Source organism: Apium graveolens, chromosome 4 (genome assembly GCF_009905375.1).
Source record: "Apium graveolens cultivar Ventura chromosome 4, ASM990537v1, whole genome shotgun sequence".
NCBI classification, from domain to species: Eukaryota; Viridiplantae; Streptophyta; class Magnoliopsida; order Apiales; family Apiaceae; genus Apium; species Apium graveolens.
Genome location: NC_133650.1, coordinates 202,816,131 through 202,832,354, shown reverse-complemented (window position 1 = coordinate 202,832,354; position 16,224 = coordinate 202,816,131). Strand labels below are relative to the sequence as shown.

The following is a 16,224-nucleotide window of genomic DNA, read 5'->3' as shown; positions in this document are numbered from 1 at the left end:
ACTACTTCCTTCAATAGTCATTGTTATTACCCTTAGCATGCAACAATGATGATATTAATAGAATAACACGAAACTGATAAAAGCCAACTTTCATTGTACTAATACCATTCTACCAAAAATCCACAATTAAGATAGAAGTTGAATAGGCATCAATTATGTTGAGTCCCTATATGTCTACAGAAATTGACAACATAATAAATTAAGCACAAGTTATTCCTTTTGATTATACAGGGCGAATAAAATGGTTAGAGTTACCCACTAATCATGCAACATCATACATGAACCTATGCTAGCATGGCAAGTTCTAAATCTCGAGATCCACCGTCGCTTCACAAGAGATTAACACCCTATCTTATATGTTCGCGACGCACATAAGACGAATACGCACAACCAATACTAGATATGATACAATCATCACACACTAAGGTATTAAACAACTAACTAAAAAATTCCATAGTAAATCCGTTACGACCTCATGATCATGATTAGCCCATGATAGCACTTATCGTCATCATGGGTTCATATGAAAACATGATAAATAAACACAAGAGAATAATAGCTAAATTAATTATATTAAACCAGAGTACGTCACAAGAGTAAATAGGTTCAAAGCAAAGAAAACTAGCATCCAACGTTACAACGAAATAAAGAATCACAAGAAAATATGCTTCCTCTTCATTGCGGTGTGCTAAAACGGTCTTCTTCCTTATCTCATTCGCTCCTCGATTAATACAACGATTCAACACACGTGAAACGTCTCTGAAATCTACTTATATAGAAGTCCCATAAAACTCAGATTACTCAGAAGTTGGAAGCCAAACAGAAATAGGAGTCTAAAATAAATATTAAAATTTCCCGACCCTGCGCGACCGCTCAGCATAGCTGAGCGGGCGCTCAGCTTCCTGCGCGGCCGCTCAGAATAGCTGAGCGGTGAGCGGGCGCTCAGACCCCTACTGGAAAATGTCCGATTTTTGCTCCGTTTCTTCACTGTAATCTGCTCCTCTCTTCCCTCTCGCAATGCTGGACACATGCCAAGGCTTATTATTGATGATTACTCCCCCGAAATGCAACTATTACCCGGAAACGCACAAATACTAGAAAAACATATCAAATACACAAAATACTTAATTTCAAGACACCAATTTAAGCCATTTTAAGACGTTCTAAGTGGTATAAAATACCACTTATCAAAAACACTAAACTTAAAGAGAACAATATGTTTTTAAGTGAAAGAAACACTGTGTTAAAAACTCAATTTGTTGAGTTTGAAAAATTGAGGATAGAATGCAAGATTGCTAAAGATGAACTAACTGAATCCTTGAAGAAAGATGAGATTTTAAGAAAGCAGGTTGAACGAGAATAGGAAGTAATCAAGGCATGGAAATCATCTAGAGATGTTCATGCTCAAATCACTAAAGTTCAACGTATAGAATCTTTCTGTGATGAAGCCTGGAAAAAGAGCAAGGAGAAACTTGATTCCAATCTAGTAGAAGGACTTCCAACGGATGTGGATTCGACGGATGATGAATGTTATCTGTCGAAAGTCCAAAAGGATTATCCGTCTAAAGACAAGGAATCACATCCGTTGAGTGAAAGAAATCCAGTTAGCAAAGCTAAACTAGCGAAAGTAAATGAGAAATATGGATCAGTTTCTAAGAACTTTGTTCCGGGAGAAACAAGTCAAGTGAACAAAAACAAGAGAGTCAATATAGGACATCTGTCTATCAAGCAATTGAATGACATGTTGGAGAAAATTGAAGTAAGAGCAGAGTCTAAAAGGAAAAACAATAGGAATGGGAAATTAGGAATTAACAAACATAACAACTACACACCTGATAAATATACAACAAGAAAAACCTGTGTTAAGTGTGGTAGTGTTAATCATTTGTCTGTTAATTGCAAACTTGCTATGCCTGCTCCCATGTCTGCACCTCCTTCATTTCCCAGTGTGCCTACAATGACTGTTAATGTTATGCCTGCACATAATTTGAATGCACAGTTTGCTAATATGCCATTTGCACAAAATCCTTACTATGCTGCATTTAGTATGCCACAAATGCCATTTAGCATGCCTTACTGGAATAACATGTTTCCACAAAATATGCATTTTCATGTTAATCAGCCTGTACATGATAATTCTGCAATAATGAATGGTTTTAAGGGTTCTACTCAATTGGCTAAGGATGAATCTCAAATGCCTAAGTCAAATGAGGACAAGACTAAGAAATCTAATAAAAAGGCTAACAAAATAAGACCCAAGGAAACCTGGGTACCAAAATCAACTTGATTTGATTTTGTTGTGTGCAGGCAAACAAAAAGAATCTTTGGTATTTGGATAGTGGGTGCTCAAGGCACATGACTGGAGATTCTACCCTGCTCACTGAGTTCAAGGAGAGAGCTGGCCCTAGTATTACTTTTAGAGATGACAGCAAGGGTTATACTCTGGGATATGGCCTGATTAAAAAGACAATGTCATCATTGAGGAAGTTACCCTGGTGGATGGACTCAAGCACAATTTGTTGAGTATGAGTCAGTTTTATGATATGGGCAACTCGGTAACATTCAATTCTGAAGCTTGTGTTGTGACCAACAAGAGAAGCAACAAAGTGGTTCTCACTGGAGTGAGAAAAGAAAATTTGTACTTAGCTGATTTCAACTCATGAAATGCACAATCTGTCACTTGTCTATTTAGCAAGGCAAGTCAAGATGAAAGTTGGCTATGGCATAAGAAGTTGTCCCACCTTAACTTTAAGGCTATGAATGAGCTAGTCATGAAAGATTTGGTAAGAGGTATTCCTCAAGTGGAATTCTCAAAGGATGGACTGTGTGATGCATGTCAGAAAGGAAAGCAAATCAAGGCATCATTCAAAAAGAAGCTTAATTCAACAATTGAAGAACCTTTGCAACTACTGCACATGGACTTATTTGGACTAGTCAATGTATTGTCCATCTTAAGGAAAAGATACTGTCTAGTAATTGTGGATGATTTCTCAAAGTTCTCTTGGATATATTTTCTTAAATCCAAATATGAAGCTGGTGAAATCATCATTAATCACATAAGATAAGTCAACAATCATCCTGACTTTAAAGTAAGAAGAATCAGGAGTGACAATGGAACTGAGTTCAAGAACTATATGATGAGGTCATTCTGTGAAGAGAAAGGGATCATGCATAAATTTTCAGCAGCAAGAACTCCACAACAAAATGGAGTGGTAGAAAGAAAGAACAGATCTCTTATTGAAGTTGCAAGAACAATGCTTAGAGAGTCAAAGTTAACAACATACTTTTGGGCAGAGGCTGTAAATACTGCATGCTATACTCAGAATATTTCTTTGGTTAATTAAGCAAAATGCATGACACCCTACCAATTGTTCAAGAATAGGAAGCCAACATTAAACTTTCTTCATGTATTTGGCTGCAAATGCTATATCTTAAAGAATCAAACTGACCAGCATGGGAAGTTTGATGCCAAAGAAGATGAAGGCATTTTTGTTGGATATGCAGTTAGAAAAGCATATAAAGTCTACAATATCATAACCAACATTGTTATGGAATCTGTACATATTGTGTTTGATGATAAAAAGATTGAAGGACTGCAAGATGGAGATTTCCAAGAGAGCCTCAAATTTGACAATGTTCAGATGATTGGTGAAGATAGTGATGATAAAAGTGATCAATAACAAATATCTAAGGACAATGAAGAAAAGTCTACAACCAATGAAGCATATAATTCAACATCCGTCGAAAGACCAAGTGCATCATCCGTTGAAAGACAATCTACATCATCCGTCGAAAGGCAAAGAGCAACATCCGTTGATCCATCATTGGGAGTTGAAAACCAAGTTAGATCACAATCAGAAAGAACTCAAATTTCAAGTCAAATATCCATAAACTCAGGGGGAGTTTCTGATAATCAAAACTCTGTCAATCATCAAGACAATAATGAGGCCTCTTCATCTAGAGCTAATCTACCTCAATAGAGAAAATGGACTAGAGATCACCCATTTAAACTGATTATTGGTGATGTATCTTTAAGAGTGCAAACAAGAAAAGCAACTCAAGAGGAATCTCTATATAGCAGCTTTCTATCTCTGGAAGAACCTAAAAAGGTAGAAGAAGCTCTGTTGGATCCTGATTAGGTTTTAGCAATACAGGAGGAGCTAAATGTTGAGTGGCATTATGACACTTTATAACGCTCCATTAAGCTTTGAATTGGTGTTTTTGTACTCAAGTTGTTGGTGTTTTATGTGTTTTATAGTATTTTTGCATTTTAGGTATTAATCCGGAATTCAGGTGAATTAGCATTGATAAAATGCTAATATGGTGTTAGGATGGTGTCCAAGGAATAAAGGCTCGTGAAGACCAACTCATCACAACAAGAAAATAAGGCAATTTCAGTTTTTCCAGAAGATCGGCGCGCCCGCACTGTGCTAGCGCGCGGCCGCGCCGGAGAAGCAGAATGTCAGCGTGCCCGCCCTGGTGAAGCGCGCGGCCACGCCAGGTCGGGAATCCAGTTTCCTATTTTAATTAGAAGACTATTTTTATGGGCTTTTGGATTAATTGGGGTGCTATTTTAAGATAACAAAAAGGCGTTTTTCATAACGGAGCTTAAGGAGAAGATGACAAGAAGACCTATAGCATAATTTAACAAAGGCAAAGAAGATCTAGTTTATTCTTGTGAATCTTTGTTCTAAGTTGTAATCTTGGATGCTCATTTCTTGTTTTGTTGAACCTAATAATCTGGATTACATACTTTGTTTATTATTTTTTTAAAAAAGATAATGTTTATTATACCATGCTTTCATCGGAACCCACGTTGATAATGAGTCAGATTATGAGCTAATCGTATCGTGGGGTTCTAGCGGATTTATTTATGGATTTCTTTACTTAAATTATTTCGATGCCTTAGTGTGTGGTGATTGTATGATAACCTAGTTTTGGTTGTGTTTATTCTTCTTGTAAGCGTCGCGAACTTATAAGATAGCGTGTTAATCTTTAATGAAGCGAAAGTGAATTTAAGGGTTTAGAACCTGCCATGCTAGTATAGGTTCACGTGTTATTGTTATGCATGATTCGTAGGTAATTTTAACCATCTTACTTGCCCTATGTAATCATGATAGATAACTTGTGCATTAAACTGTTGTGTTGTAAAATTCTATATACATATAGGGTCTCAATATAATTGGTGTCTATTCAGCTTCTATCCCTTTTGTGGATGTCTGGTAGTATGGTATTCGTACAATAAAAGTTGGCGTTTATCAGTTTCCTATTATCTGATTAGTGTCATCACCATTATATGCTAAGGTTAAGAATGAAAAGACTATTGAATGAAGTATTTAATGAAGTTAGAATCTCATGTTTGTGTTATATATTATTCAACTCTCTTTAATCTCTTAGTTAATGTTCTCTAGTACAATTCTCAAAAGTCAATCGTAGTATAATCAAAACCCAAATTGTTATTCATCTTAGCATTGAATAATAGCCATATCATTGTTGCATAAGTGCATAAATCACAAAGTTAACCTAAACTAGTCTCTGTGGGAATGAACTAGAAATAATTATATATTACTTGCGATCGCGTATACTTGCGTGAAATATTAGCGCGTGTTTAGCGACTAACAAGTTTTTGGCGCCGCTATCGGGGACTCGGTGTTAACTTTTAGTTTATGTGTTTGTCATGTTTTAGGTACTCTAGTAAGCGTGTATGCATACGCATTTGCGGGCTCGTAAGAGAACTCCGGATCAAGCCGAGGAAGAAGCTGTAGTGATTCGAAGGGAAGTTTTTGAGGAAGAAGAGAAAGTAGAAGAAGAAGAGAAAGTCGAGGAACCAGCTTTAGTAGTGATGGGAGATCAAGCAGAAATTCCTAAGGCTTTGATGGACTATTCTCAGCCTAAGATCAATGATATTCAGTCGAGCATCATCAGACTAGCCATCTCGGCTAACACTTTTAAGATCAAGTCGAGCACGATTCAGATGATACAGAACTCAGTTCAGTTTGAGGGTTCTCCTACAGAAGACCCCAACATGCACATCAGGGATTTTATCGAGATATGCGACACTTTCAAGTTCAATGGGGTGATTGAAGATGCTGTCAAGCTGTGACTCTTCCCATTCTCTCTGAGGGATAAAGCAAAGTATTGGTTACATTCTCTACCACCAGGGTCTATCACCAAATGGGAGGATCTTGCTCAAAAGTTTCTCACTAAATTCTTTCATATGGCGAAGACTGCAGTAATTAGGAATGCTCTTACTCAGTTTGCACAACAAATTGGAGAATCTCTGTGTGAGACTTGGGATCGATATAAGGAGATGCTAAGGAAGTTTCCACACCATGGCATGCCTGATTGGATGATTATAAACTATTTCTACAATGGTTTGGGCACACAGTCTAGACCTATGCTCGATGCAGCATCTGGTGGAGCCTTATGGGCCAAAAGCTATAATGAAACTTATGAGTTGATTGAGCTCATGGAAACTAATGAATATCAAAATCCTACGCAAAGAATTTTGCAAGGCAAGGTAGCAGGAATTCTGGAAGTAGATACAGCTATTGCTATAGCTGCTCAACTTCAAGCTTTGACGATGAAAGTGGACTATTTGGCTAATTATGGAGTTAATCAAATCACTAGTGCTTGTGAAATTTGTGCGGGGGCACATGAAACTGAACAGTGTGTTATCTGTAGCGAATCAGCTCAATTTATGAGCAAATTTCAGAGATCACAGCAGCAAGGCACTTATCATCCCAATAACCGAAATCATCCTAACTTGAGTTGGAGCAACAATCAGAATGCGGTACAACAACCTTATCAGCCATACACAGCAAAAAAATATAACCCTCCTGGTTTTCAACAACCGCAATATGCCCCTAGGCAACAACTTCAACTTCAGCAGTTACCTCAAGCTAATGAAAAATCTGAATTGGAGGAGTTGAGGCTCATGTGCAAGAGCCAAGCTTTTTATCAAGACCTTGGAGAATCAGATTGGACAGATTGCTAATGCATTACTGAATCGTCAACCTGGCACGCTTCCAAGCGATACTGAAGTGCCAGGCAAGAAGGAAGCTAAGGAGCATGTTAAGGTAATTGCATTGAGGTCTGATAAGGTTGCAAATCCTGAAAAAGCTAAGACTCAAAAATCTGAAGTTGAGGCTGAAAAAGAAGAAGTGCAGAAGGAAGCAGAAGTGGAACCAAGGAAGACTACTGTTGAGCACACTCCTCCTGAGGGTAATACAGGGGAGAAATATATCTATCCTCCACCTCCTTTTCCTAAGAGGCTGCAGAAGAAAAAGCTGGATAAGCAGTTTGAGAAGTTTCTGGAGGTGTTCAAGAAACTTCACATCAACATACCTTTCGCTTAAGCTCTTGAACAAATGCCTAGTTATGCGAAGTTTATGAAAAGTATTCTCTCTCGGAAGGTGAAGCTTGATGACTTAGAGACCATTGCTCTCACGGAGGAATGCAGTGATGTGCTGCAACAGAAGTTGCCTCCGAAGCTTAAAGATCCTGGAAGCTTCACAATTTCATGCACCATTGGAAAGGTTTCATTTGACAAATGCTTATGTGACTTGGGAGCTAGAATCAATCTGATGCCTTTGTCAATATTCAAGAAGTTGGACTTGCCGGATCCAAAGCCTACCTATATGACTTTGCAGTTGGCCAATCGTTCTATTACTTATCCATGAGGCATTGTGGAGGATGTTTGGGTCAAGGTGGATAAACTCATCTTTCTTGCTGATTTTGTAATTCTTGATTTCGAAGATGATAAGAAGATTTCCATAATCTTGGGAAGACCTTTCTTGGTGATTGGCCGAACCTTGATTGATGTGCAGAAAGGTGAGCTCACCATGCGAGTGTTGGATCAGGATGTCACTTTTAATGTGTTCAATGTGATGAAGTTCCCTACGAAAAATGAGGAGTGCTTAAAGGTAGAGTTGGTTGATTCTGTGGTTACTTCAGAACTTGATCAATTGCTAAGGTCTGATGCCTTAGAAAAGGCTTTGTTGGGGAATTCTGATAGCAAAGATGATGGAGGTGATGAGCAGTTACAATTTCTGAATGCTTCTCCCTAGAAGAGGAAGATGGATATTGCAACACCCTCCAAACTCGGGTCAGAAGTTTGGGGGCCCATAACACACACACACACACACACACCATATTTTAACCTGTTTATGAATATAATAATATATATGCAATGACTCTACTTACCATAATCCACGGATCAACACAGTTTAAAGTATGCCCACAAGCCATAACCTTATTTATATTACAATCATTCCAAATCCCAGTTTATTTATCTTACAACGGAAGTAAACTTTATTACAAACTATCAACATAAAATAAACCAAACACCTTATTCTAGCTTATAACTTTTCAACCTGGATACCTAGCTCGCACGCTTGTCTGGGGATCCTCGCTACCACTAGTTTCCTTTTTTACTAGAAAAGAATATAAACAGATTTGCAAGAGTGAGCTAACAAGCTCAGCAAGTCACAATGACGGTCACTGAGATTAACAATGATCAATTGAGATGATATAAAGAATCAAGTTTACTGATAAATAATGATAAAAATTGGATATTCACTTTTATTTAAAAATAATCAAGGTTAGGCTTCTGATCAGTCACGCACTAACCCCGAGCAAGGCTCCCATCTTTGCTCTATATACTGGATCCAAGGCACACATTGGCCTATTATGACCACGAATCTGGTCCGACCATGAATATGGTCCATATTTAAAAATAATCCAATTCTAGAATCACAATATGATAAGCAATGTAAATCAATAATTGAATCATAAATAACATTTATCTTGAAGCATAGGATGATCTGTAATTCCATGAAATAACAAGGAATTTATAAAGGTTGGGTTTCAATCTAGGAAAGAATCAGAAAATAGAAGACCCAAGGGTTCAAGAGTTACAAGAATTGGTCTTCTGTTACACAAGAACTAAAGGTTGGTATGTTAAGCAATCTCGTATTAATATTTAGTATGTGGTAGATATGTATTTGTGGAGTAGTATCATATAGGTATGGTTTGTATCTGAGAATTCAACAATCAATGGTTTATGAAGAATCAAGCTTATGGCTCAAGATCAATAAGAATTAGGGTTTAGGGTTAAGTACTTCAAAGTACTTGCAATATAGAGTACGAAATATTTGGAATGATTATAACATAATGAAGAGAGTTCAAAAGTATTTGTAATATAATACGAGAAAGTTTAGGGACACTTGCCTTATCATTTCGCTTTCACTAATCTAGAACTTGTCAATTGGTTCCCACTCACCGACTACCTGCTTTCCCTTTCTACGTCTCGCTTCCTCTGTTAAACATCACATGTACTTATCAATACTCATTCTTATCTCGTTATATTCATTACAAACTTCTAACTACCCTTCGTTTCACCCAAATCCGACGTACGGATTGAAAGTTATGAATAAAACATTCAAACAATGGACATACAATCACATTATACATAAATCGGATCACATATAACACGTAGCACGTAAGATATTCAATTAAAATAATTATTCAAAGAAGATTCGGGTTTAAAATGATTTTCCAGGTATTTAATACAAATTTTTGTACATTTTTTGGAATTTAAACGGGACTCCGAATCATTTTATAATTAAATAACAGGGTTCAAACGCCCGAATCTAGCTTTTAAATAATTTAATAATAATTATCGAGCCTTGACAATAATTTAAAATAATATTTTAAAGCTCGAAACTATTTTTTATAATTTTTAAATAAAAAATAAATAATTAAATCTAATTATTAAATCAATTAAAATTAATTAATAATTAAATTAATTAATTAATAATAAATTAATTGATTAAATAATAAATTAATTGATTAATTAAAATAAATTAAAATTAATTAAAATTAATTAATAAAATAATTTTGATTTATTTTTGAATAAATAAATAATTAAAAAAAATCTGAATTTAAAATAATTAAATAAATGTTTTGCTGATTTTTAAAATAATAAAAATATCATTTTAAAATAAAACAAAACAGCAATCCAATTTTTGTAGTTTTTTAAAATTCAAGGGACTAAAACATGAATTTTGTAAAAGCATGAGGACTTGCTAACCTGGGACTAGAGGGGGAATGGTTTTGTACTTAGAATTATTTATGCAACATCAACTGGCGACCAGGAGGGGGAGTAGGATTTGTCAATCAAAAGCTAAGTTGCGACCATTTTGCAAGTTAGTAACATGTGACCTTTACCCTGTACCTGGTTTTCATTTGATTTTCATTTCCTTTTTCTTTTGGTTTTTTTTGTTTTCTTTTTCTATTTTCTTTTTCTTTTCTTTTCTTTTCTTTTTCTTTTTCTTTTCTTTTTCTCTTTTTTTTATTTTTCTTCTCTTTTCTTTTTATTTGAATTTAAATAGTAACAAAACTAATTTATAAAATAAATTTAAATATAACTTATATAAATAAATTAATTTAGATTTATAAAATAAACTTATTTAAAGTTTATAAAATAAATTATTTTATGTTTATTAAATAAATTATATTAAAGTCCGTTAAATAAATTTATTTAATTTAACAATTAAACTTTGAACTAGACCAATCATTCTAGCTATTTAGTTGTGCCCTGCGCACCTCTTCTTGTATTTTAACAGATAAACATTCAATCTAAGTACGTTCCTCAACTTAACAATTTTTTTATAAATAATACCCAGATTCTTTTCACGAGCTGTTGACGCCTAGTGCAACTGGTCAGGTTCATAGATGACTAACTCTGATTCAGGTCTTCGTATTATAGCCTTGATTACATCACTACAAGAAATATTGAATCAGACAATGCTTTTACATCGTTGTCTAAAAGATGAATTTTTCGTTGTCTATCAGGGGGCGGTGTGTTTGGCACTATTACAATGGTTACACACCATTGTAACAAATACATCACACAACTGAATATAAAGCTTTTGTCTCATTTTATTCACACAACTCATATGACCCTTTCTAATATTCTACAAACAACAGTTTTCTAGCCGTTGTAACAATTTAGAGGCACAATAGTTAAAAATAGTGTTATGTGAATTGACTCCTACAACAGTTTATGTATTTATTTTATCTAGTTACACAATGGTTTTTATTAAGAAAACAAATGTATGAGATACTTTAGGCAACGGTTTTTTATTTTTGGGTATTGTGTTTTAGCTATGCTCACAACAGCTTTTGTTAGAAGCTAATCTAGTAATGGTCACTACAAGAAATAAGGAATCATACAACAGTTTTGCACAGTTGTGTGACATGCATATTTTCCGTTGTCTATCCAACACTCATGTGATAGAATATCAGACAATGGTTGTTTTAACACTTGTTAGAAGAAGACTTCACAACAGTTTTATAACACATGTTATAATACAAAAGAGACAACGGCCGGCTTAACATGACCATTGTTTGAAAACTTAACAACAACAGTTTTATAATAAAAACCTTTATTCTAGTATGATATACACAATGGTTTTCTAGCAGGCTTGTCAAACAACAGTTTTTTATTTTTTTCAATCATTTGTTATAATTCTCCTCACACAATGGTTTGTTTATTGAAGTATTGTCTAGATGATTATTCCACAATAGTTATATTCAAAATCAATTATCCCATATTGTCACAGACAACAGTTTATTTGCAAAAATAATTTTGAGAGACATACAACGGTTCATGTATATATCAATTTAATGTCAAACAACAGTTATTCAATGATTATAACAACTCAAATTCTATACAAGTATTACATTCCAATCCATCGATTACAAACTTCACCACCGCAAAAGACTCCACCTTGGTATGATTCTTAAGGACTATCTCCCTACATGAACTCTGCATTTTGACATAGACGTATCTATATGGTCAGGAAAAAAATTTAAAAGAATCTACTACATCAGTTCTTAAAGACAATAATGTACTGAACGAGAAGGAAAATAATTTACTTGACATAAAGAAATTTCAGAAAATGCACTATCAAGAGGTTAATTGTTAAGTGAAGAGTGCACGGCGGGCTGGAAATGAAATTGCTGAAATTGTATGATATTGTTGTCTTGCTGGCTGCTAATTGCTGGATGACCTTGTCGTCATTCTGGTGTGTTCCTTAACAACAGTGGACAGTCTCCTGCTAATTGCTGGATGATCTTGTCGTCATTCTGGTGTGTTCCTTAACAATAGTGGAGTTGAGACAGGATCACTAATACTGAAGACTTGTATTCATAAAAAATATGCCGACCTCCATGTTAAAGCTAAGTTGGCAAGATAAAAATATACAGGAGTTTATTTCTTGGCATTATGTAATATAAAATGAGTAAAGTGCAATGATAATTAATATTGATAGGTTAAGAAATCAAGCACAAATTCGGTGTTTCATACACGAGCCATTTTTTGTTCTTATTTATGAAGAAGCCTCTTTAGATAAGTTCCCTTTTATCACAAGTTTTGCTGAAAACAATTTCATATTACGGTTGGCTTAATTTTCCTATTTCATATGTGAGCTCTTAAGATCCATGATTGATGAAATAATAATAAAATAATCAATGACAAGAAAACCATATATTCTAATAGTAGAGCTAATTATGAACCTTAATACCAAAATTATATAAAATGAGAAAAACTAACCAGAATATACTGGATGATTAGGTAGATGTCTCACTGGCACTGCTGTAACCTGAATACTTTCTGGCAATAGACAGTTGCAGAAAGAACCTGAAACTTTTAAATATATAAGTTGAAGTAAAAAATACGCTGCTATTCCAAGGAATTTTTCTTGTAACAACAGAAAGCATGAAATGTATTTTAAAAACTCAACTTATTATGGAACAGAGTTTACAATCTTTCATTGAAACTTCACTACTTAAATTAGCCAGCTTGAATCTTACTACGCCTTTCCCCTATTTTCGGACAAAGGAAAATAATACTATGCTTTGTGTAAATTAATATAAAGCATACCATTAACATAATCATTTTTCTATGATTTCACATGAACTCCTGCCTTGAATACCTTCATACTGTACCTTATCACCTCCACCTATTATAACACTTCCTCAATAAATTTATGTATGGATCAATTGACTGAGAACTAACAATCTCTTCCTGTATTGATTTCAGAAGTATCAAAACTTCTTTCATGCTCATTCTTAATGTTGGGGAATTCTCCGAACATGCAATCCCAGTTCGAAAAATTGAGTTTACCTCCTTTGTGTGCTCATGTGTCCATTTACTGCCGATATCATTCTTTTCTGTAGTGACATCTTCCTCTCTATACCGGGCAGACTGGTCCACAACCAGCATGATTTTATCTCCCATCACCATTTTGAAAAAATCGTGAAATTTGCACCATCTCTAAATATTTCACCAGTCGGCCTTCTGCCAGTAAACAACTCTAAGAGAATTTCAAAGTTGTAAACATCTCCATGTGTAGTTACCTCACTCCCCATGCCTTATTCCTAACATACAGAGTACAAAGGCTATAGAAACAAAACAGAAGGCAACATATTCTACGAAATTTACAAATCTAGTGATATTAATATTGATCTTGTGAATCATAAAGTATAGCAACTCAAAAACTAAAACGCATTAAACACCCTAACCCTGTCCTAAACAACCTTAACTCTGTCTCACGTGGTGATGATACACAACAGAACAGAGAGCAACAGCACCCGCAACAAGGGTTGGACTAATAATTCCGTCTTTCTCAGTCAACTCCACCTCTAAATTACAAACGCAACTTAGAATGAATTTGCTATAAAGTGGGACAACTCTAACAAGGAGTGACATCTCCACATCATCCTTGAGGGTTTGATTATTATTCCAACTCCAGTGAATCTCCAGAACCTGAGTCAATATAGGCCTGTAGTATTCACTTAACAGCTCATTAGAGTAATCAACCACAAAACTTAATATCCTCGAATACCTCCATCTGCAGGGGGTGTGGACAGCCTTTGTGACTCAAACTGTTTAACACCGTTAATCTTTTAAGCTTTCAGAAAAAGATAGAAACGACGAAATAAGTTAATCCAAAAATAACAGATGCACATATATTTGCTAATAAAAAATTTACCTACAATCTAGCAACAAGGGGTTCTTCCTTGGTTACAGAATCTGATTCAGTACTTGGGTTGATACATATATTTGTATCTCTTTAAAGACTGGATTGATGATTTCGCCAACATCTGAACTTGAGTTGCTCACATCATGTTTGACAACCACTCCCTCTTTCTTCAATTGAGTCACTAGAACCCATATATTTACTAAATCATTTTCCAGAGCAGCCTCCCTTAGATTTCTTTCTGCAACTCCAATTGGACTCTAATTGGAGAGAGAGCTATACAATAGAAATAAACGGCAAAGAGAATGAATTTTGTAAAGGGGGGAACAAATGATTTTTCCAAGGAAATATTGATTTAAGAAGGAAGACATGGAAGAGCGGCAGACAAACAATGTGTAAGAAGGAGGTAAGAGATAAGATAAGAAAGTGAAATTGGGGGAGATAAAGGGGGAAAAATCAGGGGGATAAGGGGGGAATTGAAATTTAGAAGAAGGGGGGAACGAAAATTTCACGAGAAGGAATGGAAATATTTGCTGAAAATGTGAAAATTGGGTAATAAATTCTTTAATTTATAAATATTATAATATAACTATATTTATTATATTACATATTGGTACTACAGAATTAATTAAAATTTTCTTTTTAAAAATAACAATTATTTTATACATGAATGTTTTTTAATATCATACAATTATCTTGTAAATCGGGAACGAGTCTCGTTGTCCGGAGGTGTAAAATAGAAATTATACATGAAATTTTTTGATAATTATTTCATATGTTTAAAATAGATATATCTTAACATCTGTACGTTTTGATCGTCGGAAAAATCAGTTTAAAAATTAATCTTTTAAATCGGGAACGAGTCTCATTTTAGAAAAAGTACTTTTACTAGATTTTTCTAATCCTGACATGTAAGATGAATTTGAAATTTTTTGATATTTTTTTCATATGGTTAAAATATAGATATCTTAATATCCGTACGGTTTGATCGTCGGAAAAATCATTTTTAAAATTTATCTTTTAAATCAGGAACGAGTCTCGTTGGAGAAAGGGTACTTTTACTAGATTTTTCTAATCCTGACATGCAAGATCAATTTGAAATTTTTTGATAAATTTTTCTTATGGTTAAATTAGATATATCTTAACATCCGTACGGTTTGATCGTCGAAAAAATCATTTTAAAAATCAGTCTTGTAAATCGGGAACAAATCTCCTTGTTATTTGCTTTTACTAGATTTTTCTAATCTTGACATGCGAGATGAATTTGAAATTTTTTGATAATTTTTTAATATGGTTAAAATAGATATATCTTAACATCTGTACGGTTTGATTGTTGGAAAAATCATTTTAAAAATTAATCTTGTAAATTGGGAACGAGTCTCATTCTCGGGAGTGGTACTTTTACTAGATTTTTCAAATCTTGACATGCAAGATGAATTTCAAATTTTTTAACAATTTTTTCATATGACTAAAATTGATATATCTTAACATCAGTACGGTTGGATCGTCAAAAAATTATTTTAAAAATTAATCTTGTAAATCGGGAACGAGTCTTGTTGTTGGGAGTGGTACTTTTATATGATTACGATACAAAATATTATAACGAAAAAATATAAGTTATTTATTTCATATAAACCTTAGTGATATTTAAACATGTGTTTGATAATGTGAGTTTTTACATGCCAATCACTTCTCTTTTAGCACATTTTGAAAGCGTACGGTAAGGATTCAAGTCCCATTCAAGTTTTGGGATTGTCAAGAAATTTGATGTCAATAGACAATGGTTTGAACGAAAAAGACTTATTTGTACAGGTTCTTACAATGGATTTTTTCCCAAACCGTTGTCTTATATATTGTCAAAAAGGTTGATGTCATGACACAATGGTTTCTTAAAAAAGGCTTGTTTGTACACTTTCGTACAATGATTTAATTTAAAAACTGTTGTCTTATATTTTAGAAAATCATTCTTCTAAATTTTAAACCCCTATATCTAATTAAATTAAGAAAAAATGAAATATTCAACTGGATCGACATTAAATGGCTCATTTCACTTTTCTTTACTCATACGGTGTCTCTATGTAATATTGTAAACTTAACAAGTCCTGAATCTTTCATATGTATAGTTATCGACTATATTTCGAAAGTAATGACGTGATCTACGTACTTATATGATTAC

General features: G+C 34.3%; 1 non-coding gene across 1 annotated transcript; it reads right to left on the bottom strand.

Annotated features, from left to right (window-relative positions):
- Positions 1-6,232: 6,232 nt before the first annotated feature.
- LOC141722058 (small nucleolar RNA R71) lies at positions 6,233-6,339 on the bottom strand. The gene has a single exon (XR_012575092.1). It is a non-coding gene; the product is annotated as a small nucleolar RNA R71 (small nucleolar RNA).
- Positions 6,340-16,224: the final 9,885 nt, after the last annotated feature.